Raw genomic sequence first — 25,309 nt, forward strand, 5'->3', positions numbered from 1 at the left:
TTAAACATTAGTTTGAAATTTGATGATAAATTTTTCGTTGAACTAGAATAAGTTTTGTATGTTTATTACGTTTAATCATATTTTACTTCATTGTGTTAGGAAGGAAACTTATTTTGAAAAGTAATAAAATTTTGAGAATGTGGTTATATTTGCATTGTAATAACGTTACATGTTAGGATTTGAGTTTGTTTAGTTATTTATTGGTGTGCAATGTTATTGAGAGAGATTAAGTTCATCAATCATTATCATACGCCTTTAGGCAATATATAAAGCTTCCAAAATTAATTTACCCCTCTCACCTTAACATCCAAGTCTTGACAAGAAAACTCTTGAAGCCACTAAATGTTAGCTGGGATGGCCATACCTTTCAATAAACCCATCCGATTAGGAGAAATAATTTAGGTAAAATAGAAGTAAGACGCATTCATTAATAATTTTAGAGATCAACTTATTAAAAAAAAGTACAAAAATCGATAGGTCTAAAGTCATTTCCACAGTGTTAACACTTGTTTATGGAATAAGCACAATGAAGTAGAAGTAAAAAACTTAGGTATAGGTGTCACATAAAGAAAATCCAAAATACGCACGTTTAAAGATTTTTGTTAGCAATTAATAGCCAAGGTTTTTTGAGAAATAGTGTAAAACCATAGTCAAACACATAATAAATCACTATTCTATGTGCAAACAGCAGTCTCTTTAAACTCATCTCTATAATACGAAAGTGAGGGGACTGGAGTGAAGTAACAAGGTGGGGTGAGTCATGTGTATACTCTCTTATTCAGGGTAATAAGTAAATAAGCGCGATTATGAGAGTGATACATATAGAATACAGCGCTTATAGCTCTGAGCTCGGCACTAGTTTTTAATAAACTTTTATTATATGGCATACAGGCTGGTTCTTATTGGTCTCTGTTGGCCCACATCGATATATCCTCTCCTGCTTGTTCGAAGCGAACATCATTTCAAAATTATCCGCTCTATTTAATTGTGATAGACTCAATGTTTATAGATCTTTATAACACTCCCATTATGGGAATATTCCTTATACAAATAAGCACTAATATATAAAAAATACTCTCTTTCTTCTGCACTTACACCCTCGCGCATAGTGATAACTTTTTCGTCGTCAATTCCCTTATGCACTCTTCTCCAAGACCTACAAGAGTACTATCGCTTGCGTCCGTATTTCATCCAGCTTTTTTCATCATGCTCGCCACTAGAGTATTAAGTACCTGACTTAAACTTCAACATATGGCCAAACCATCTACATACCTCCCTACTAAAAATGTTTGATGCCTACTTTATGCGTATCTTCTTATTGCGTTATGAGAGAAAGACGAAATTATGTAAAACAACAGATGGAGAAGTGGATTGACCTAGTACTATGTAAACAATGCGTACTATAACGAGAGATTTGTAAATGTCTGAGACTCTACCAGCGCATTCGAGCCAGTTGCGGTGAGATGATAGTACACAGTATGTATAATAGACAGTCTCGTTATCTAAAAAAATAAAAAATCAATATTTAGTAATGACAGTCGAGACTACCTACATTATTGTATAAGATGTGGTCATTCCTAATATTTTATAGTATTGTCTCCTATAAAGCCTAAACTTATTGCTCCTATGATGCCCATGAGAATATTGAGAAACTAAGTGAATGAATATACTATAAATTGTAAGCGGGCATGAACTTGATGTTCTATTAGATCAATATGTTTTGGCAAATGATACCACAATTAATATAAAAATATAAGATATTTGTCTCTTAGTGATAAACACAACTATTTTTTAATAGATATTCAATTTATGAGTGTTGCAACGAAATTATGTCACTATATTCCAACAATACATGCTTCGTGCGTGTTAAGCTAATTTTGTATGGTGACATATTCAATTATATTAGATGAGACAGAGTTTGTGTGACTTGTGAATCAGGAATCAATATGCGTATACAATAGCTAGAATGCCTATGTGCATTACACTTATAATTCGATAGTGAGTTGAATTATTGAGGATTGGGAATATATAAATTAAACGCCATTTAGTGAAGTTCCTTATTTATATATTACAATAGAGTCAACACAATAGTATGCCAGATTTTTCGCGAGGTCTTACCACCTCAAACCGCTTTAAGGCATACGCCTCGCCCTCACGAACGAAAAATATTATCATACAAAGTGACCCCTATTCAAAGATATGAGAACAGTCAATTATTACTAAACACACTTGAGAATAATAAGCTATATGAACTCGATATCAATTTATAGTTGAGCACCTAGATTCTCTGCACCCATACTAAGTTCAAAGAATGTTTGAACTTATGAAATATTTCCACAAATTTTTACGATGGCAAGAGTAGACTATAAGAAGAGAACCAATATCGCCAGATGGTATCCGAGGATGTTAACGAATTCACTTGTTTTGAAGATAGAGCGGCAACCCCCGATAGTCGCTTGAGTCGAACCACATAGTTGTGAACCAAATCGTCACCACCCTAGAGCGATATAGGACCCACAGATTGGACCTAACATAGCTCCATATTTCCCTATAGTATAATAGAGTCATGTATTAAAATACGCTATAGAAGCCCAGCTAACTTATGCTACTATTTCTCTTCACCATATTAATGATTCAGTAGGTTCAAAACAACCGAAACGCAAAGATGGAGCCAGCAGCAACACATATAACCAGGAGGGACAGTGCAATACCTAGAGTGCAAATTTAAGACCGCGTGCAATAACATCCAAGTTTACTCTATTGTCAAAGTAAATCTTTATATACAACTGTGAATCATACTCACACTCCTTCCCAAAGCCCAAACTCTTAATAACTCAATTTTACATTCTCGGCTTATCTGCTCATGGAAACTGGAATACTCGAACCAAAGATCATCAATCTTGGGATACGCCTATATATGAACCATAAGTCAAGGCACTTCGCATGTGGTGTCAAAAACTCTCACACGAATATAAACGATTCACCGTGAACCTGATATAAATGCGATAGATATCTTATCTAATCCAGAACGTAGTCGTAATTTACGAATAGAAATCACCCATAGAGCAAAAGTAGACCGAATATATTGCACTTGCTAATATGAGATGGAATTATTTTACATCATACGACCGCGTACACCTCAAGTCTATTTGACTTAAGTGAAATAACGTACAATTCTATGGAATGAGAGGTTAGGAATAATCCTCTAGATTGCGCGGCAACATCTACTATTCCTCTAGCCTTACTTACTCATCATTCTTCCTCTTAGTAAACAACTACCTCACAAAAATAAGACACACTTAATGGAAAGATATTTTCGTATGAGAGGCTCGCATCGCGAGTTGCTCCACTTCTTAGATCTCGTCATTCTCGACAAACAGATCAAAAACAAATCCACATGCCCTATAGAGACCTCGGCCCTTGGCCTCTGCCTCTAGATCTTTCTGACTCAACCTGAACTTCGGCGTTATAACGTATAATCCATACAAGATTATCTTCCTAGTCTCGATGCGCGAGAGAGAGAGCGACATTCTATAAGCCATCAATATGTCAGACCTTCAACTAAGAATAATATAGTCTCAAATCTCCAACGTGGAAATCCTTAGTGAATATGAGTGGATGACTAGATCTCGAATTACTAGAGGTACTGTTAACGTGCACACATTTAACGTCGCTGAATTATACTCTCATAGATGTGCTCAAAAATCTTTTAGAGAAGTATCGTTCTCGATTGTAGGCCCATAGATGTGATATACACTCCAATAATATGCCTTTTAAGCCAAACAATAAACACTCATCACTCCTCCATGATTTCTTGCAATGTCGTAGAGCTTATGTTTAAAATTTCATGAAATATCTTTGAGATTGAGTTTGCGAGAACGAAGCGAAAAAAAATTCTAAGGTTTCGGTATCTCAGGCTCCTGATGATGTTCCATCAGCGTTAGCATCTCAATTGAGTGCTATCCTACGATCGTCGCTGATTGTAGATAGCAACGATACGTGACAGAGCTTCGGATGATCGTGCGAGCTGCGACTTCTCGAGAGAATGCAATAGTGGCGTCATGCACATATGTACTCCTGCCTGATACAGAGGGTGCATGTCATGGTGCCGTCTTCTCACTACATAAGCACGACTCGCCTTTGTCTCTGTGACTAAGACGCACAAAATTTGCAATAGATATCAGAACCACCCAAAAACACTCTATCTTCGTAGGTTCAATATTATGAACAAGAGCTATGCTCAGAGCGGCAACAGAGTATTAGTGGAGCGCGCGATATACCAGATATAACCTCAATTCAAGATATGTCCTATAAAGGAGCGGCGCTGCTCCAATCTGCATCATGAAAAGCTGCGCCACCAGAACAAATGATTTAAGAAGGCCCACATACCGCTGTGACTCCCGAAATAGTTTCTCCGAGTGCCGCCAAGAGTAGCATGTCATGTCTTGCCCGCTTCCATTATATACCGTATCTGTCTATATAACCTATATATATTGCATAATGCTTATTTTCAACAATTCTATTTCTAGACATTCCATTGTACTAACATTATAAAGAGAATTTATCAAGACTATCTGATTGTATGACTCATAAATAATTCAATATCCTTTCTTGAATTATGAATCAATTGATAAATCAATCAATTATGTTGAGATGTACGATAGGTTGATAGTAGTTACCTTGTTAACATTTAAAATTAACTTCTTTCTCAACATGTGAAGCGCGAGCAGTGCGATGGCACAGATAAAAAGAGATATTGAATTTGATGCTCATTTAATCATCTCTATAGACGCAAAAACCCTGAGTGAAGTGATAAAATAGAATTGCTCATTCGGTCTGACCCCTACTAATGATTAACTCACTTTATTTAATATGTTGGTTTATATTAGAAGTGAGCGATATAATAGATTATTGATTCTCTGATAGCTAACTATCTTCTACTCTCTCCTAATTTTCTATTTGATTCTCATCATATGATATTATATTTCTTATTCATACAGTAAAGTATTATGTGATTTGTGTATTATGATATTCTCAAAATATATATAAACTATCATTATTCACGCCGTATAGATTGTGCATGGTTTGACGAAGAGTATAATTATATAATAATAAAATATATAATGGTAAAATTTTAATTATAAAATATCTAATTTTATAGTTCTGTGTGGCATAATAATTATTTATTATTATTATTATTATAAATTAAGTAAAATAATAATATAATTATTAAATAATTATATTTTCACTATTTTGAACATAATATTAATAAATATATATTATTTTTAAAATAAAATTAATTTTGAAAAAAGGAATAAAAATAAGATCAATTTTGATATATTATACTATTTTTAGGATTAAAAATAATTTATGCTTTATTAAAGTAAAATGAGTTTAAAAGTAATTTAAACAAAAATAACATAAAAAAAGACAGGGCGACACTCAGTGACCCGGAATTAGTCCAGCGGTACACGGGCAATCACTGTCTTGGCGCGCAATCATTATCGCCATTGATTGCCAATGATTGCGCAATCATTATCGCGGGTCGCGGTTTCAACTTAACCCGTCATCGTGGTTTTGTGGGGATGGTCCGATCCGCGCTGTTTTGAACCAGACGATTGTGATGGAGTCGGACGATGCATAGATCCGTGGCGATCTATACAGGCGATTGGACGGGAGCTCATTAGGCCAAACACGCCGTTGATCACAGAGACCGATGGTCCATAACGCACCTAGAAACATCAGCCGACCGAAACCTTAGAATGATTTTTTTTGCTTCGTTCTCGCAAACGACTAACGAATTTCATGAAATTTTAAACATAAGCTCTACACATAAACAAAAAACATCGGGCGGTGTTTGTTTGGTAAAAAATGCTTTTTAGAAAGCTATTACCCTATGTGTTAGCTGACCTATTCTAAGGGTTTTGAGTATTCTAACGTTGGATTTCGCGTTCTTAGGTTTTGTTGCACTTGAGATTGTTTCCGCACAATTTGCTAGTTGAACACGAGTTTTTGAACGCCTTGGATTTCAAACGGAGAAGGTTTGGAAGCTTTTGATCCTCGGTTGGCCGGATATCTCGGCCGCCGGCGAGTCTTGGAGGATCCAGTAATGGTTGCATTCTTTGGGAAAAGATGATGAGAAGTGATGGGGATGAAGCTCTCACTATCGAAATATTTCTAGGTGCTTTGAAGATCATGTTAAAGAGAGGACGAAAGAAGCCAGCAAGACAGATAATCCCCAAGGAAACCATACAAGAGCATCCTATTGATATATTTTTAATCGAGTAGAGGAACGGCTAGGATTTTCTGTAAATCGAATCTCTCCATGCTAATTAGCAGGGAAATTAGTCTACCTTGACCTAAGTTCAATGAATTAATATAGATTCAGAATGTATTTAGAGCATTTATTATTATTTCTTATTAAACTCTAAAGTAGACGTCAATTATAAGACGCCATCCAGAAGCTGTGGATGTGACCGAGATTGAACTATTTGACTTCGTGTCAAATCAGTCAACTCAGACCCAAAGAAGATGATAGAGGTGTGTGAGTCTATGGAAGGATTGCATTTGATTTAGAGTTGAAGGATGACCTATTAAAGAGTTAAAAGTTAGGCCGTTACAAACCTGGTTGAGCTTGAGTTCCAACTTCATTGTTGACCCTGGCATGGGTTTGGGCCCATTGAGTTTGAGTTTGGGAGCCTGATCTGAATCTAATGGTTGAATAGATGAATTGAGGAACCTAAGTAAGCTTTGGACTTTTGATTTAAAAGACATCCATAAAGTGGACAGGAGGGGAAGGAATTAGAGGAGTCAACCCTCAAAGATAATTGTTAGCTGCCGAATGTGTCAACCAGGGATGCCAGGACGTGGGTCTTGGGGTTAGCAGGACTGGACTTGACTCTTTCTGCTGTATACACGCATATGAGAAGGTCCTCGGGGTCGTGCCATGGTCAAATTTGACCAGGTTCAGAGTTGGGTGAGACCCCATACCCTTACCATGGATGTCTAATTTCAAATTCCAAAGCTACTTAGGCTCAATTTCTTTCACCATTAGATTCAGAATATGAGTCCAAACTCAAACTCAATGGGCCAAACCCATGCCAAGGTGTTTTGGTGAGTGACCAAGTTTTAACCCAGGGTTTTGACCCAATTAGGCATGGTTAATGAGTGTTATTTAATAACTCTGAAAATACAAATTATGGCTTAATCCATTCCGCTAGAACCTCAAACTCTTCATTTTTGGAGAATGTCTAGTTTGACTGAATTTGGACCTCAATGTCAAATATGAACTTTGTGGTCATTATTATCACAGCTCTGGATGGGTCAAATTGAGATAATAAAAACCTATTTAGAAGTTAGAATGTGACATAAGTTATAATAATTATGTCTAAATACATCTGAATCTAATTTCAATAGAACTAACTCGAGTCCACGGTAGACTAATTTCCTGCTAATTAGCATGGAGCGAAAATTCTTACATAACCTAGACCGTTTTCCATTCTATCTCGATTAAAAATATATAAAGGTAGATGTTTTATGCGTTTTGATTGGGATATTACTTCTTGCTCCTCTCCCTAGGACTTTCATTAGGCCCTAGTGGAAATATTCGTTGTGATGATGCGTCTCCCCACATTTCTCATACTGTTTCAAGTCATAACCCAATAATTACCTCACCAATGACTCTCGCCGGCGGGCGAGGCATGTATATTCGGCCATATCGCGAAGGATCAAAAAGCTTCCAAACCATTCTCCCGTTTGATCCAAGAGGGCGGTTAATGCACTTCGTGAATATGATATCTAGTCCCAAATTTGTGCCAGTTGAACAATCTACAAGTGCAAAACAACACCATCCAAGAACTGCTCGAAAAATTCCTCAAATTACTTGATAGTAGAAGATATTCTCAAAAAACGCCTTGGAATAGGTGCGACAGGAAACAAACATAATGGGTTAAATGCTTCAGTAAAGAAGTCTGATAATATTAGGCAAAAACAAACAGCCGCCCGATGTTGTTTGTTTATGTGTAAGAGCTTTTATTATTAGTAAAAGACTTTCAGAAATTTCGTTTTAGTCGTTTGCCGACTAGTGTTTAGCGAAAGCAAAAAAATCAAGTGATCTATACCCAGTAATTCGGTTCGCTGATGTTAATGATAGGTGCTCGTGTAATAGAATGTCAAAATCAAGAGTCTCTAATGGATGGTGATCAAAACGGCGTGGATTTGGCCTAATCGCGGATTTTGAAGAAGTATGAGATGGACAAAGCTAAGTCAATTAACACTCCCATGACTTCTAGTGCTCCATTAGATAAGGACCCAAGTGGTAAGTCTGTTGATCAGAAGAAGTATGGAGGTATGATTGGATCCTTACTTTACTTAACTACGAGCCGACCTGAAATTATGTTTAGTGTTTGCCTTTGTGCTAGATTTCAAGCTGACCATAAGGAGTCCCACTTATCTGCAGTTAAGAGAATTTTTAGATACCTTTTGGGGACCCAATTCTAGTGCTCCATTAGATAAGGACCCAAGTGGTAAGTCTGTTGATCAGAAGAAGTATGGAGGTATGATTGGATCCTTACTTTACTTAACTACGAGCCGACCTGAAATTATGTTTAGTGTTTGCCTTTGTGCTAGATTTCAAGCTGACCATAAGGAGTCCCACTTATCTGCAGTTAAGAGAATTTTTAGATACCTTTTGGGGACCCAAGACTTAGGGATTTGGTACCCTATACACAGCACTTCTTTTGAGATTATTGGATTTTCTGACTCTGATTTTGCAGGATGCAAGGTGGATAGAAAAAGCACTTAAGGAACTTGTCAATTCATAGGATAATCATTGTTCTATTGATCTAGTAGGAAACAAAATTCTGTTGCACTTTCTACTGCTGAAGCTGAGTACATTGCTCTTGGAAGTTGTGTGGCCCAAGTCCTTCGGTTGAAACAACAGGTATTGGATTTAGGATTACCTGTAGGCACCATCTCAATCTTTTGTGACAACACTAGGGCCATATGCATCGCTAAGAATCCTATCCAACATTCAAGGACTAAGCACATTGACATTAGGCATCACTTCGATAGAGATCATGTTACTAAGGGAGACATTGAGTTACACCATGTGACAACTGAAAATCAACTGGCTGACATCTTTACTAAACCACTGGCCTTCAACACTTTCAGTTCTTTAAGGACCAGGTTGGGTGTGATTGACATAAATGCATGAAACTTGATCTTTAAGTTACTTTTTTTAGCTTTTGTTTTTGTTTTTTTTATTTGCTCTTAGTTTTTGGTGTGTTTTACTTTCTTTTGTGTATTTTTTTTTAAATCATCGCTGAAATGACATCATATTCATTGTCCTTATTTTTAAAAATTTGTAGTCAATGTATTTTTCATCTCTTATTCTCTTAGATGGTAAAAATACTTTGTGATTGTGTCTCTTTCTCTAATCTATTTTAGTGGTATAGTTTTCTTTTTTATTCAAAAATCTATTTCAAATTAAAGATTGTGTATGAAATTAAGATCTTTCCTTAAGCAAATATATATTGTATTTATAATGATTAAAGTCTTTTAGTCACATCAAGATCCCTCGTTACTCTTGTCTTTGATTATTGATTCTGCTTGTGATAATTCTTCCTTATGTTAGAGCGAGAGCTCCTATTCTCTAATATCTAAGAAGATATACTCACAACTAAGAATTTTTTTAAGAGATTATAAAAGAGAATGTAGCTTGCAAAAATAAAAAAAATAAAAAACAATTCTGGCCAATGATGCCAACAAAAGAAGCGCAAAGACGTTAAATTGAAAATCTATAAAAAGATGCGCAAAGCGCCAGTCAATTGACAAGAGGCATAAAATGAGCCCACTCAAAAGCAAGCTATTATCTCTTTTTAAATCTTTTAGAACTTAAAAGTTTTGATTCTTAAAGGTTCGATTTCGATTATTTTACAATCGTGACAGATTTACATTGGTTCATTATTTTATAAAGATAATTTTTCTTGAACCAAGTGATGGATGAATTCTTTTTCTCATATCCAATTAATTCTTTGAGTTAGGTCATTGATTTCAAAAGACAATTCTACCCTAAGAAAACGTCTGAGCTAAGGGTAACCATGACCGGATATTCTACCATTCTCTAGATTGTTGAGATTGATTAACTCATTAATCCACAAGTTTTTAAATCAATCACATGGAATACTACATCATTTTCATGCCTTGGTTGAAAAAAAAAATTTTGGTTTGCTACTTTTTTTTTCCTCTGTTCCTTCCTTTCTGATATGTCAAAAGAGGGAGAAGTTTATGATATTTTTTTTACACTTGTCGATCCCGTAATTTTTACTGCTGATTGTTCTCATAGTGTTTTTCCATCATCAAAAAGGGGGGGATTGTTGCAAATCTATTTTTATGACTTATGTTTTGATGATTGACAAACACTATTGATTCTTTTGGGCTGCCTGTGTTTTTCTAACTTTTTAGGAATCAATGATCGGACGAACAAACAAATCCAGTTCAAGATTTCGTACGTTAGGGTTGAGTTAGTCTGTAATTTTCTTTTTTTGTTCTTGAGTCTATTTGTAATGTTTAAAGAGACTGATGCTAAGTAACCCTACACAAACACACACTTGAGAGACTTAGAATTTCTGTTTTTTACTCACATCGGCCAGAACAATATTTTTATCAGCCTGGACGATTTAGTTTAAAACAGAGATTCTATTCGAGATTATTAATTAAGTCAACCGTCATTACCAGATCATCCTGAAGGATAGGTGTTTCGGCCAGGACGATAAACTCAAAACAGAAAGAAGTTGCCGCCATAAATAATTAAGGTATTCTGTAATGTTTGATAATCTGCCACGACGATCTTAGATCGGCCTCGATGCTATTCATAATTATGCCTTAATTAATCAAAAAAATCAAGGAAGTAATTAAGGATGATTGAAACAATCAAATCGTCTTGGATGATCACAGGATCGGCCTGGACGATCTATTCAAAAACCTTAGTTACTTCTGGACGATAAATATCGAACAGCTTGAATTCAGGTCGATGCTCTGGACGATTTTCCTCTAATTTGAACCGATCGGCCTGGACGATCATGAGATCGTCCTGGATGATCAAGCTAATTTTAAATCATCCAATTTACATTCAGGGCGATGCTCTGGCCGATCTTCTGAGATTTGTATTGATCGACCAGGATGATGTCCATATCGGCCTGGACGATATTGTCTGCAACTTGCAATTAATGAGCTCCTTTGAAGCTATTCTATTTAAGAGCTCTTTTTTAACGTTTTGAACAATCTTTTGCTGTTGCCTTGACCTGAGAAGACCTTGAGGAGAGAAAGAGAGAGAGGGAGAGAGAGAGGATCTTGTGAGGGGGAGCTTGTGAGGGTATTCACAAGGGTTACTTCAACGATCGCTCTGCTTCTTCTTCGTCTAGAGTTTCTCGTCCGTGGAAGGGTTGGTAGAGGTAAGGATTCAACATCTGATTGTGGTTCTCTACCAGCTTCAGGAGGAAGCAAAAGGAGATAGGTTCTCTGCCTTGTCGGGGTGGCCAAAAGAGGTTCTTTGTAAAGGCTTCTCCGCCTAGCTGTGGGGGCTAAAGGATTGTCACGATTGTAGTGCAATACTTGGAGGGCACCTCCGGGGAGTGGACGTAGGTCGAGTTGACCGAACCACTATAAATCTCTTTGTTCTTGTTTCTTGCTTCCGCACTTTTATTTTCGCACTTATTTTTTGTGTTGTGATTTTGGATTATGAGATTTTACTTCTTTGTGAAAAGAAAATTTTTAAAATACCAATTCACCCCCCCACCCTCTTGGTCAGCTTGGGCCAGTTCTATAGGGCTTAACATCCCTAACGAACTTTCAATTTTACTGCATGTTGTGGATGAAATTGTCTTACTGTGTCTGCTTACTTTTTACTGTACTCTATGGATGATTGATGTGTTTGGCGACTAGATTACCCTTAGGATAGAAACAATCTGGATGTTCACATAATTTTATACAGGTGGCCACGCTCATGCAGGGAAATATAAAGGAGGCTAAGTAAATAAATTTAATTATAAAAATGCTTGCACACGTGATTTAGCTGTTAAAGCCCCCAAATAAAAAGAGCATGACCAGTGTGTTTATTTATTTTTCTACACATATATAACGGCTTGGAAATATATTTTGATTTATTAACTGCTTAGTATAACCCTACAGGAGAGTCTAGAATTTTTCATTTTTATATAAATGAAATTTGTGTAAATGTAAAATATTGTGAAAGTGGAGTTTTGAATTAAGATACATAGGACTAAAGCTTGGACTCCAAAGAGAAAAGGGCACCCCTTAGGGGAGTAGCCCTTTTCTATTTGGAGATCCAAATTTGGATCACTTCCTCCCTTCCCAAAGAGGAAAGAGTGGCCTTCCCCTCAAAGGAAGTGCCCTCTTATCCATTTGGGTATCCTACTATGAAGAATACAAGGAGCTTGAAGAAAAGAAGCCCGAAGGAGAACAAGATTAAAGAATTAAAGACTAAAATATACCATTCAAAACCACTTGCGTCTCTACTATGTTTAGAATCCGGGTTGTTATCAGTGGTGCCCGACAACTTTACTTTTTGCAAGACCCTGGTTTGTAATAAGTAAGGCAACTTTGCCTATGGACATTTATTAATTAACTCATTGATATTTGATGTGATGAAATGATTACGTATAGAACTACCTACTTTTCTTAGTTTTTTTATGTTTGTGTGTTGCTTTTGCTTTCTCCTGGATACATGAGACTCATGAGGGTGTAAACGTTTTATATTCATAATTTTAAAGTTTAAAATTTTAACGAGTCTAAATAATATAGAAAGATAATGAATTTAGGAAATTAGCTAGGGATCAACCCCGGGGTCGTATGCATATTTCTGCACTACTTCTCTCCTTGCTATAGATCCTTCCCCACCTACGGGTAGAGTCTGGATAGTCTAACCTATGAGGACAACGTGCCGGACCTAGGGAAGCCTAGTCTTCTAAAAAAATTATTTTATAATCCTGTGTTTTAACTTTAAAGAATTCATGATTTCAAGTTGTTGTCTAGTATACATTGCATTAGAAACACATTTAAGAGAGTCAAAATTTTAATTGGATTAGACCTTAGCATTTTATACCCAACATAAGTCAAAGGGGCCAATTAGGAAAATATCTAGATGTTTTCCCCAGCTCTCCAAAACTTTAAATGAAATGTCCCAACCACTCTTTCATAAAAGACAAGTCTCATGTATTTTAAATCAATTAGGTGGTTAGCTGGCACCCCAATCTAGGCTGGGGTAAGTCTAGGTTTTGCACTGCATTAGCTAGGTTCGAATGACTATGGTCCAGTGTCCAAAATTAGATCTAGGATCTGGGGCAGATCTTTGATTATAAGACCCCAAACTTCGGGAATATAATCCCAAATTTCTAATGAAATGCTCAACTCTAATTAAATCTTTTTTCAACCCAAAATGTAAAGCCCAACACATAGATTAAGTTGGGACACTTTCGGAAGGTTCTGGAATCTCAAAGTGTCCCCTACTTTTCTTTCTATGATTCCATTAATAACTACAAAACCTTGCTCCAATCCCTTTTGAGATTCTAAAATTCACCTCCTCTTTTCGATATCACTCCTACAAAATATAACAAAATTTTGCAACTATTTTAATCAAGAGTTTTCATAGGGGATTTTTTCTTCCTATAATGTAATTAACTACGAGGGCTTTTGCTCGTAAGTGATTTTGAATCACACATGCACCTGATTTTAAAAATTGATTTTCCAAAATTTTTATTGGATTCCTTGGGAAGGATCAAAAGATGATCGTTATTATCCCATTCAAATAATTATCATTGAATGACATTTTCCCCCTTTGGGGAGATACAAATTTCTTTTATAAGGCATTGGATGTGAACTTAAATATCACGCTTCTTTACTATTATAGCTAGATAATTAGATGAACCTCATTTTAACCCTTTATGGTCATATGAAGTTCTCTTAGAATACGGATACAATACTCAAGATGAAATTTATAATTCTAAATCTAAATACCATCATGAAATTTTATTTTCACATTTCGAGGTGATATACTTGTTTTAACAAGATAATTTGATTTTAGAATTAAATTTTAATTCCCAAAGAAAACCAATATTTTTCAAAACCTATTTTCAAAATTCCACCAACAGCAGTCAAGGGGAGTCTTGAATGCTGTTATGATAGGTTAGAGGGGGTTTAAATGGGTTGGATTAACTCAAGCCAAGAGATTTCACCATTTTAGATCAAGTAAACCACTTGTTGACTGAGTTGACTAGTCAACCAGTCAACTTCACTGATGAGGTGGCATGAAGAGATGCCTTGAGTTGGTAGATTAAATATCGAGAAGTTTGATGGTTAGGATTTGAAGTTTGAAGGCATAAAAGGGAAATTGAGCCAGTTTGACCAAGTTTAAAGATGTTGACTTGGTCAAAAAGATCGTAACTTGACTCATGGTGCATTTGGCAAGGTTGAAGGAATTAATAGAAATGACTTGAAATCTTGATAATGATTTAATCAATTGCATGTGGTAGTCTTGATCTAAACATTCAAGTTTGACCAAAATAAAAATATTAACTTGGTCAATTTGATTTGGGTTTGATTTAGCAATGGTTAAGACATGATTTAACCATCAGTAGGAGTTGATTTGGAGCTTAAAATGGCTGAAATAAGTTGAATATGTTAAAATGACACATTTAAAGCCTTAAGGGGCACTTGGGTCAACCTAGATTGACTGGGTCAACCAGGTTGACCCAGAGGGTGGGTCCAAGCTTAATAGTTTTGAAATAATATTTCAAGGCTGTGCGAAGCGGTTTGAGAGATAGATAGGTCATGTAGGTCAAATCACCTGTTTGAGCTCTTAATGGATCAATGGGTCAACCTAGGTTGACTTGGTCAACTAGGTTGACCCAGGAGCTGGGAATGGGCTCAACAAGTTTGGTTTGATGCTTGAAAATTGTTGGAAGTGGTTTCAAATAATTTGGTGGTCATTTGGTTTGAAATTGATATTTGAATCCATAAGGGGTAATTTGGTCAATTCGACCCCTTGTCAATTCGGGGTCAAAATGGGTCCACCAAAGTGTAGTGGAATGCTCAATAGGTCATAATTAAATGTCTGGAAGTGAATGGAGATATTGTAGAAATCTCCAAGGTTAAAGTCCATTGGGTTGCAGGTCCAGTGGCATAGGCTGTAAATATTTAAAGGTTTTACAGCCTTTGGATTTTGATTTAGTTTCTGAGGTTAGAGACCTAAGAAAGGGCTCCAATTTAGAGGTTGCCTCTAGAGACATGTCATAACAATATGAAATTAATAGACTTTGAATCAAAGGTCAATTGGTTAGATTTTGAAGTGTTTAAAAATTCACTGAAAAGGCTTTTAGGACTTAGCCTTTTAACATTGAATTTTTGTTTTGATATCTAAGATCTAGGTAGATCCTAAGGTCTTGATTTTCCCTAGTGATCTCATAAAAAAATGAGGTCAATAAATGGACCCCAATATGTGTAGTAGAATGAAGTTCTACTGCAAATATTGGTGTTGACCGAATTGAAAGGTCAATTCTGGAGTTTTGATCCTAAGGGAAAGAAAAGGTCTATTTGTGGGGAATCGGGGTTTGAATTCATACTAGGGCAGTGCCACAGAAGGCGTAATCTACCACTAGTAAATCTAATCCTGAGGGAAGGAGGAAACCTAACCTTAAGGTGAAGAAGACTAGAATGATCGTATAGGAAGGAAGAACTCCTAACTATAGAGGATCGAATATGGGTTTGATACTAGGGTAGTGCCACGAGGAGCGTACTCTATCACTATTGGATCTAATCCTAAGGAAAGGAAGCTCTGGGATTCACACCTAACCTTAAGGAAAAGAAAGTGAATGAACTATACTGGGGCCCAACAGGCTTAAATCCACCACTAGTTAGTCGGGATCCTAGGAGATTGGAAGCACAGGGACGCACACCTACTCCTAAAGGATCGAATTTGTTTTGGTTTTCAATGACTAACCTAGCAAGAAAGTATAGGGACTCACATCTAACTAGGAGAACTAGCCAAGGAGATAGTCTACCTAAACCTCTAAGGATTTGGAAAAATCTATCTAACCTGAATTAATTCTAATCCAAAGGAAATGAAGTATAGGGACTCACACCTAACCTTAAGGAAAATAAAGTGACTAAACTATGGTGGGGCCCAACAGGCTTAAATCTACCACTAATTAGTCGAGATCCTAGGAGATAGGAAGTACATGGACTCACACCAACTCCTAAAGGATCAAATTTGTATTGGTTTTTAATGACTAACCTAGCTAGAAAGCATAGGGACTCACATTTAACTAGGGGGATTAAATAAGGAGATAGTTTACCTAAAACTCTAAGGATTTGGAAAACTCTATCTAACTCAAATTAATTCTAATCCTAAGGAAAGGAAGCACGGGAACTCACACCTAACCTTAAAGAAAACAAAGTGACTGAACTATGGTGGGGCCCAACTGGCTTAAATCCACCACTAGTTAGTCGAGATCCTAAGATATAGGAAGCACAGGGACTCACACCTACTCCTAAAGGATTGAATTTGTATTGGTTTTCAATGACTAACCTAGCTAGAAAGAACAGGGACTCACATCTAACTAGGGGAGCTAGCCAAGGAGATAGTCTATCTAAACGTCTAAGGATTTGGCAAAATCTATCTAACCCGAATTAATTCTAATTCTAAGGAAAGGAAGCGTAGGGACTCACACCTATCCTTAAGGAAAAGAGAAAACATAATTCTAGGGTTTGAAAATTTTGAATGAGGTTAAATTGAGCTCAATAAAAAATTAAAATTTTTATTGATTCAAAGATCGAGCTACATCAAGCATAGTATCACTAAAGGATGCGCCCATTTATAGGAAGCATTGGGTGATTTCCCCTACAATCCACTAGCTAATACGAGCCTCCTTTGTAGGCTATCTCTTCTAAATGGAGTTGTGCATTCCATTGAGTTGTGATCTGGTTCTGGATTGCAATTCTGAGTGAAGGGATTTAAACTTCTAGAGGGAGTACAACCTTATACCCGTACACTAGTGCAAATGGTGTAGATTAGGTCGGGGTTTAATAAGTGGTCCTATAGGCCCATAAAACTTCCACCAACCTCTCGTCCCACTAATGTTTATTATCATCGAGGGTCTTTTTGATGATTTGAACCAAGGTTTTATTAAAGGCCTCAGCCAATCCATTATCCTGAGGGTAATAGATTGTTGAGTATCTCCAATCAATACCGTGGCAATTTGCAAAGTTATTAATCTTTATAGACTTGAAAGCAAACCCATTATCGGATATGATTCTGTCTGGCATGCCAAATCGATATACGATATGGTCACGGAAGAATTATTGTGTATCTATTTTTTAGAAATAGAATTTTGATGATTGCAAACATTTTTGTTTTACTTCAACAGCCTTGCCTACTGACATTTTAGGACCAGAAGATTAGAGGGCAATTGAAACCAACTCAAGATTGGGTAGACTAGGTCTGAGTTAGTTTGTAATGTACTTTTTCCCTTTCTTGAGTCAATTATAATCTTTGAGGTCTCTACACACACACACTTGAGTGATTTTTTCTATCTGAATTTAAAGTTTATTTATTTTGCTCACATCAGCCGGGATGATATTTATATTGACCTGGATGATCAGTTCAAAAACTGAAACCCTAATTTGGGCACCATGGTTAAGGCAGTCGCCATAAAGCCAATCGGCTTGGAAGATATTGTATTGGCCAGGACGATAGGCTCAAATTAGAAAGAATCATCCGCCTTGATCTATTTAGGTATTATTTATTTTAGGACATTGGCCAAGATTATATACTATCAGCTTGGAAGATGCAGCACAATTATGCCTTAATTGATCTGGTAATTAACGAAAGTAATTAAGGCTGATTGCACGATCACATCGATTGGGCTGATCACATGATCGGCCGGGACGATGACGTGGATGATTGACATTGGCCTACTTCAATTTAGGGTGATGTCCAGGATGATTTGGCTCAGATTTAAACTAATCAGCCAGGACGATATCCTATTGGCCTGGATGATGTGACCAAAATTACTCTAATCGTCCCAAACTGACTGGGATGATTGAGCAAAATTTGAGCTGATCGGCTAGGCCGATACCCTAATCGGCCCAGACGATAAAGTCGGTTTGTATAAAATAAGAGCTATTTTGAAGCTCTTCTATTTAAAAACTCTTGCTCTACCTTATAGGAGATCTTTTGTTGTTGCCTTGATCTAAGAAAGCCTAGAGCAGAGGGGAAGAGAGAGGGAGAGAGAGGATTTTATGAGGGGGAGCTTGTGAGGGGGATTCACAAGGGTTGCTCCAAGAATTATTCAACTTCTTCTTCCACTAGAGTCTTTTTTCCTTAAAAGGGTTGAGAGAGGTGAGCTTCAGCAACCGATGAAGGTTCTCTGCTTGCTTCAGGAGGAAACAAAAAAAGTTTGGTTCTCTGCTTCACCGGGGTTAGCGGAAAGGAGTTTTTGTGAAGGCTTCTCTACCTTGTTGTGGGAACAAAAGTAGAGTCACTTTTATAGTGCAATACTCGGAGGGCGCCTCCTTGGAGTGGACGTAGGTCGAGTTGACCGAACCACTATAAATCCTTGTGTTTTTTTTTTCTACTACTTCGGTATTTAATTTTCTGCACTTTGATTTACGTTATGGTGAATCTTGGTTTGAATTTTGTGTTTTGATTGTAAGAATTTTATAAAATACCAATTCACCCCCTCTTGGTTAGTCTTGAGTCGGTTCATAAGGCTTAACATCTCTAACAAACTTTTAAGTGGTATCAAAGCTGCATTCATAAAATTAAGCTTAAAAACTTTTTGAATTTTGATCCATGTCTAATTTTTGGGAATCGTAATATAATAGAAGGATATTCAATTACACGACCACCAATGTTTGATAACCTTCCTTTTGATTTTTGGAAAACTCGCTTGTCTACTTTCTACAATCGATTGATTATCGCATATGGATGCTTAATAAAGAAGGATATTCTCCACCTTCTTGTGAACTTAATGAAATTAAAATTGAGCTACCTTTTACTGAATGGACTTTTGATGAAAGAGATTTAGCACAACGTAATGCAAAGTGTTTGAACTATTTTTTCTATGCTTTCAAATATGAAGATTACATGCGTGTTTCAACTTGTGCTTCTGGTAAAGAGATTTGGGATAGATTGTGCATTACTTATAGAGGAACTAATGAAGTTAAGCAATCTTGTTTGAATATTTTTTTACATGATTATGAACTTTTTTTATATGAAACATCATGAATCAATTTCTAAAATGTATAAAAGGTTTTCTCAAATTGTAACTTCTTTGCATGCCTTAAGAAGAGAACTCACTCACTATGAAAAGGTGAATAAAATTTTGAGATGCTTGCCTTTCTCTTTTGATGCTAAAATCATTGCAATTACTGAATCTAAAGATTTAAATACTTATTCAATTTATAACTTATTTGGCTCACTTATTGCTTATTAGCAAGAAGTTAATCAAAGAAATCTGGATGCAGGTGAGAAAAGAAGGAAAAAAATTTGGCATTAAAGGCCAATAACTCAGATACTGATTTTTTCGGGTCTGAAAGTGATGATATTGCCTTCATCACAAGGTAATTTAAAAGCTTTATAAGGAACAAGAAAAATATTCATTAAAAGTGGAACAAAGGTAAGGGAAACAAAATTTTTAAGAATTCTTCTGATGTTGTTTATTTTGAATGCAGGAAGCCTGGACATGTGAAAGCCACTTGTCCTACACTTCAGGATCACTCAAGCAAAGAAAAGAGTGAGGAGAAACTCAAGTTCAAAAAGGACAAGAAGAAATTCTAAAAGGCATTCTGGGCTGAATCTACATCTGACTCCTCTGAGGCTGAGGTTGAGGAAGAGATAATAAACTTGTGCTTAATGGAAGATGATTATCTTGATCAAAGTGATGAAGAAGAGGTATGTAAACCAACCTATGACCAATTTCTTGAAATATGTAAGAAAATTTATGCATCATATAGAAAACTTAAGAAAACTCATACTAGTTTGAAATTTGAGTTTTTGAATTTACAAAAAGAGCATGAAATTTTGATTAAAGATCACCTCCAAATTGATAGCAATTACATGTCTCTACTTGATGAATTTGATGATTTAAATAAAAAGCATTCTGAATTAATTGTTGACATGATTCTCTGAAATATTCCTACACTTCTCTTGAATCTGATTTTAAAGCTTCTACTAAAGAACATGAGCATAAAAAGCACTATTTGGATGTTGGTTTAGAAAATTCTAACTAGAGGCTTAAAGCTAAATTGAATACACTTGAGAGAAGTTGGTATACATCAATACCTGATTTAAAGCCTAAACCCAGGAAGAGGCATTAGAACCCGAACCGATTAAGAAATCCTTTCCTAGTGTTAGATGTTTTTTCATGTGGCATGTTAGGACACATAGCACACAGTTGCACCATTCACCATATGATTAAAGTTTTTATATATCTTTCAAGTTAATTGAAATTTTGCCATTGCATTTATCATATGATTACTAAGTTTGCTTTGTGGTCTATTCTTCCCTATATTAGAGAGTGAGTCATTCTTCTTTAACATCTGAAAGATCTACTCACAACTAAAAATATTTAAGAGTTTTTGAAATGGGATCTAGCTTACAAAAATAAAAAAAGGTGGAGACCAATCACGCCAAAACAAAAAGATGCATAATGATGCCAAATTGAAAAATATACACAAAGTGTATCAAAAATAAAAAGATGCGCAAAGTATGCCATTCAAATTGACAAGAGGCATAAAATTAGCCCACAAAAGACAAGCTTTTCTCTCTTTCAAACTTTTAAAAAATTTTAGAATAATTCATGTGTTACTTGATATCTTTCAAAGGCTTGATTTCAAATTCCAAGATTGAGACAAATTACTTTGGTATATTATTTTATAAGATATTTTCTCTAGAACCATGTTTTGAATAGATCTTTTTTCTTATCCAATTAGTGTGTTTTGAGTTAGGTCTTTTATTTTCCAAAGATGATTTTTCCCCGATAGAAGTCAGAGCTAGGGTTAACAGGATCAGATGTTTTACCATTTTCAGATTTCGTCATTATTAACTCATTGGTCTTACAAATCTTTAATATTCAATATCTTGGAGCATTTATCATATTCATACCTTGCTAAAACTCAAAAACAATTTTTTTTGTTGAGTTTCTATCCTTTTTGTTGTTATTAAGTTTCTTAGGCATTGTCTGATCATTTCCATCCATCCTCTGATTCTCAATTTTTTTTTCACATCATCCCGGCCGATACCCCTATTGGCCAGGATGATCCTATCAATTTACTCTGAAAACTCCCCTCTGTCAACTGATTTGATTTCTGCTTCAGATCGACCTGGACGATCCATAATCAGCCCGGACGATCTGATTGTCTTCTATTTCAATCATTTTTTATCGGACTGGATGATAAGTTTTTTTGGCCTGAACGATGTTCTCCTCTTAATGGAAAATTGGCCTGACTGATCCATGTGTTCATCCTGGATGATACAAATAGATATATGTTTAAAATTTTTAAAATCGACTGGGATGATCCTTTTTCAGAAAATCAGCCCGGACGATCTACCTCTTTGGCCCAGCCAATACATATGGAACATGATTTAAACATTTTAAATTCAGCTGGTACAATCCATTATTGGACATCATCTTAGACGATCCACCGAATTGGCCCGGACGGTCTGCTTTTTCAATGATCGTCCAGCTTGACTCCTCGGGATGATTGCCTGTGTCTAATAGTTCCGGCCGATATGTGATCGGACCGGATGATCAGACTTCCCTTTTGACCAATCAGCCTATACACAATTATTGAACCTTATCGGCCTGGATGATCCTATGATCAGCCTGGCCGATATGATCTATCCTTTAAATTCAGAGCCTTCCATCTGTTTGCGTCACTCAAGCTTTCTCAAACTCCTTGTATTCTTGCTCTAGTTCTCTATTCTTTGAAAATGGTAGGAGGGAAGCACTCACGTCATCTTTCTGGTAGTTCCTTGAGGGCCACTCTAGACCCTTGATTCCTAGAGGTGAATGCTCAAGCCTCCTACCAGCGCTACTTGGAGGATGGAATCAGAGTCTCCCAGACCGTCAATCCAGATTATCTCTCTTATTCGGTACTTGACTTATTTGCCCATACCTCTTTGTGCTTTCTTTTGACTCTAGTTGTCCCCTTCAATTCTAAACTTTTATTTGAATTATTCGCAAGACTTAGAATTAATTCTTCCTACACTACTCTTACCTCATATGTGAATCGACACCCCGTCGAGATCACATATCAGAATTGCCAAGAACTTTTAAAACTTTCCACCGCAAGGGACAAACTCCATACCCTATGTTCTGATCCTGATTATGACTGGGCTCTGGCCAATCACTTTCTTCGAAACACCACAACCCACTTTTATATTGGAGAGACTATCTCTTTACTCAAAGATGCTAGGACTATTCAACATGTCCTTCGCACCTCTATAATCCCAAAGGCTGGTGATCGTGTCCACATTACTCCTCTTCTTTCGATCATCTCTTTTTACATTCTAGCCCATCATAAATTCATTGCAACCGACCTGATCTTTCGCTAAAACGATCACTTGACTACAATTCAAGATCCATGTCATTGGAGGAAACCAAATCTTGCCCTAGGACATCTCATTGCATATGTTCTAGAAATAAAATATAACCTCTAATATCCCACTCCACCAGATCTCCACACTACTTTTATATTCCAAAATTTCCTTTCAAACTCTTCATAGTAGTCATCTTCAACTGGGGATAGGGAAGCTCGTGCCGAGGAGGAGGAGGCTTCTGCTCCTATTCCTGAACCTGTCCCGCTCTGCCAGCACTCTCAGCTGGATCAGTTGGTGGGGCATTTCGACCAGTGGGAACTTCTCTTTGAGGGATACGTTGATGCACAAGTGCAGCAACATGCTGAGGCTTTAGCCCATTCTGACACCTATGTTGCACACCAGCAGCAAAAGCACGACCAGGACATAGCCTGGTTTGGATCTCAGTTTGCCGCGATAAGTAGTTACTTTCATATGATCAAGGCAGCCTCCACCGGCACCTCCTCCACCTTCATATGATCAGGGCCCATCATTTTACTGGTCTTTCTTTTTTGTAGTTTATTTCTATTTTTCTATAGGTAGTTTTTGTTTTCTATTTTACTTTTCCTCCATCTTCAAAAAGGGGAGTGATTTATTGTACTACAAGTTGCTTTGTACTTTGTACCTTGATAGTTGAGTTGTATTCTTTTCCTTCACACTTTCTTCATTAAACTGATTAAATTCCTTAGATTTTTTCTTGCGTCTTTGCCATCATAAAAAAGGGAGAGATTGTTGCGTATCTATTTTTCAAAAATATAATTTTGATGATTGCAAACACTTCTTTTTTACTTCGACTTCCTTGCCTACTCACATTTCAGGACCACAAGATCAGAGGGCAATCAGAACCAGCTCAAGATTGGGTAGGTTAGGTCTGTGTTACTTTGTTATGTACTTTTTTCCTTTCTTAAGTCAATTGTAATCTTTGAGGTGTCTGATGCTAAGTAATCCTACACACACACACTTGTGTCTGAATTTAGAGTTTTTTTATTTTGCTCACATCAGCCAGGATGATATTTATATTGACTTGGATGATCTGTTCAAAATTATAAACCCTAATCAGGGCATCATGGTTAAGGCAGTCGTCATTAAGCCAATTGGCCTGAATAATATTATATCTTCTAGAATGATCGGCTCAAATCAGAAAGAATCAGATGCCTTGATCTATTTAGGTATTCTTTATTTTAGGACATCGGCAAGGACGATATATTATCAGCCTGGATGACGCAGCACAATTATGCCTAAATTGATCTAGTATTTAAGGAAAGCAATTAAGGTTGATTGCACGATCACCTCAGCCGGGTCGATCACAGGATCGGCTGAGACGATGGCGTGGACGATTGACATCAGCCTACATCAATTCAGGGTGATGTCCAAGACGATTTGGCTCGGATTTGAACTAATTGGCCAACATAATATCCTACTGGCCTGGATGATGTGACCAAAATTACTCTAATCGTCCCAAACTGATCGGGCTGATTGAGCAAAATTTGCACTGATCGGCCAGGTCGATACCCCTAGTGGCCTGGATGATAAAGTCGGTTTATATAAAATAAGAGTTATTCCAAAGCTCTTCTATTTAAGATCTCTTACTCTACCTTAGAGGAGATATTTTGTTGTTGTATTGACCTGAGAAAGCCTAGAGGAGAGGGAGAGAGAGGATTTTATGAGGGGGAGCTTCTAAGGGGGATTACAAGGGTTTATCCAAGCATTGTTCCACTTCTTCTTCCACTAGAGTCTCTTATCCTTGGAAGGGTTAAGAGAGGTGAGCTTCAGAAATCGATCAAGGTTCTATGCTTGCTTCAGGAGGAAGTAAAAGGAGTTGGATTCTCTTCCTCGCCGGTGTTGGAAAAAAGAAGTTTTTGTTAGGGGTTCTCTGCATTGCTGTGGGAGCAAAAGGAGAGTCACTTTTATAGTGCAATACTCATAGGGCTCCACCTGGGAGTAGACGTGGGTCGAGTTGACCAAACCACTATAAATCCTTATGTTCTTTTTCTACTACTTTCGCATTTAATTTTCTGCACTTTGATTTATGTTGTGGTGAATCTTGATTTGAGTTTTGCGTTTTGATTGTAAGAACTTTTTAAAATGCGAATTCACCCCCCTCCCCCCCCAAAATCCCCCCCCCCCCCCCCCTCTTGGTTAGTCTTGGGTCAGTTAATAAGGCTTAACATCTGTAATGAATTTTTAAGAATTTCATTACATGGTGTGATGTTACATTTCTTAGTGGGACTGCTTCTGCCCACTTTGAAAAGTAATCAGTCACTACTAAAATGTAGTGATGACCCTTTGAAAAAGTAGGGTCAATTGGCCCAATGATATCCGTGCCCCAACTTTTGAAGGGCCACGTGGCTATCATGGGATGCAACACATTAGGCGACTGATGTAAAATCACACCATGTACTTGGCATTGATGATAACATTTTGCAATTTTCATGCAATCGTCAATCATCGTAGGCCAGTAGTATCCAAGTCTTTTGGTCTTCATTTTCATCTTAGGATTTGATTGATGAGCACTGCACAGTCTAGTGTGGACTTTATTAGCGATCTTGAGGGCCTCATATTTATCTAAACAACAGAGCCTCATCTGATTGAATGTTTGTCGATACAATGTATTTTTGACTAGTGCATAAGATAGGGCACGTTTCTTGATTTGAT

Source organism: Dendrobium catenatum, unplaced genomic scaffold (assembly GCF_001605985.2).
Source record: "Dendrobium catenatum unplaced genomic scaffold, ASM160598v2 fragScaff_scaffold_865, whole genome shotgun sequence".
NCBI classification, from domain to species: domain Eukaryota; kingdom Viridiplantae; phylum Streptophyta; class Magnoliopsida; order Asparagales; family Orchidaceae; genus Dendrobium; species Dendrobium catenatum.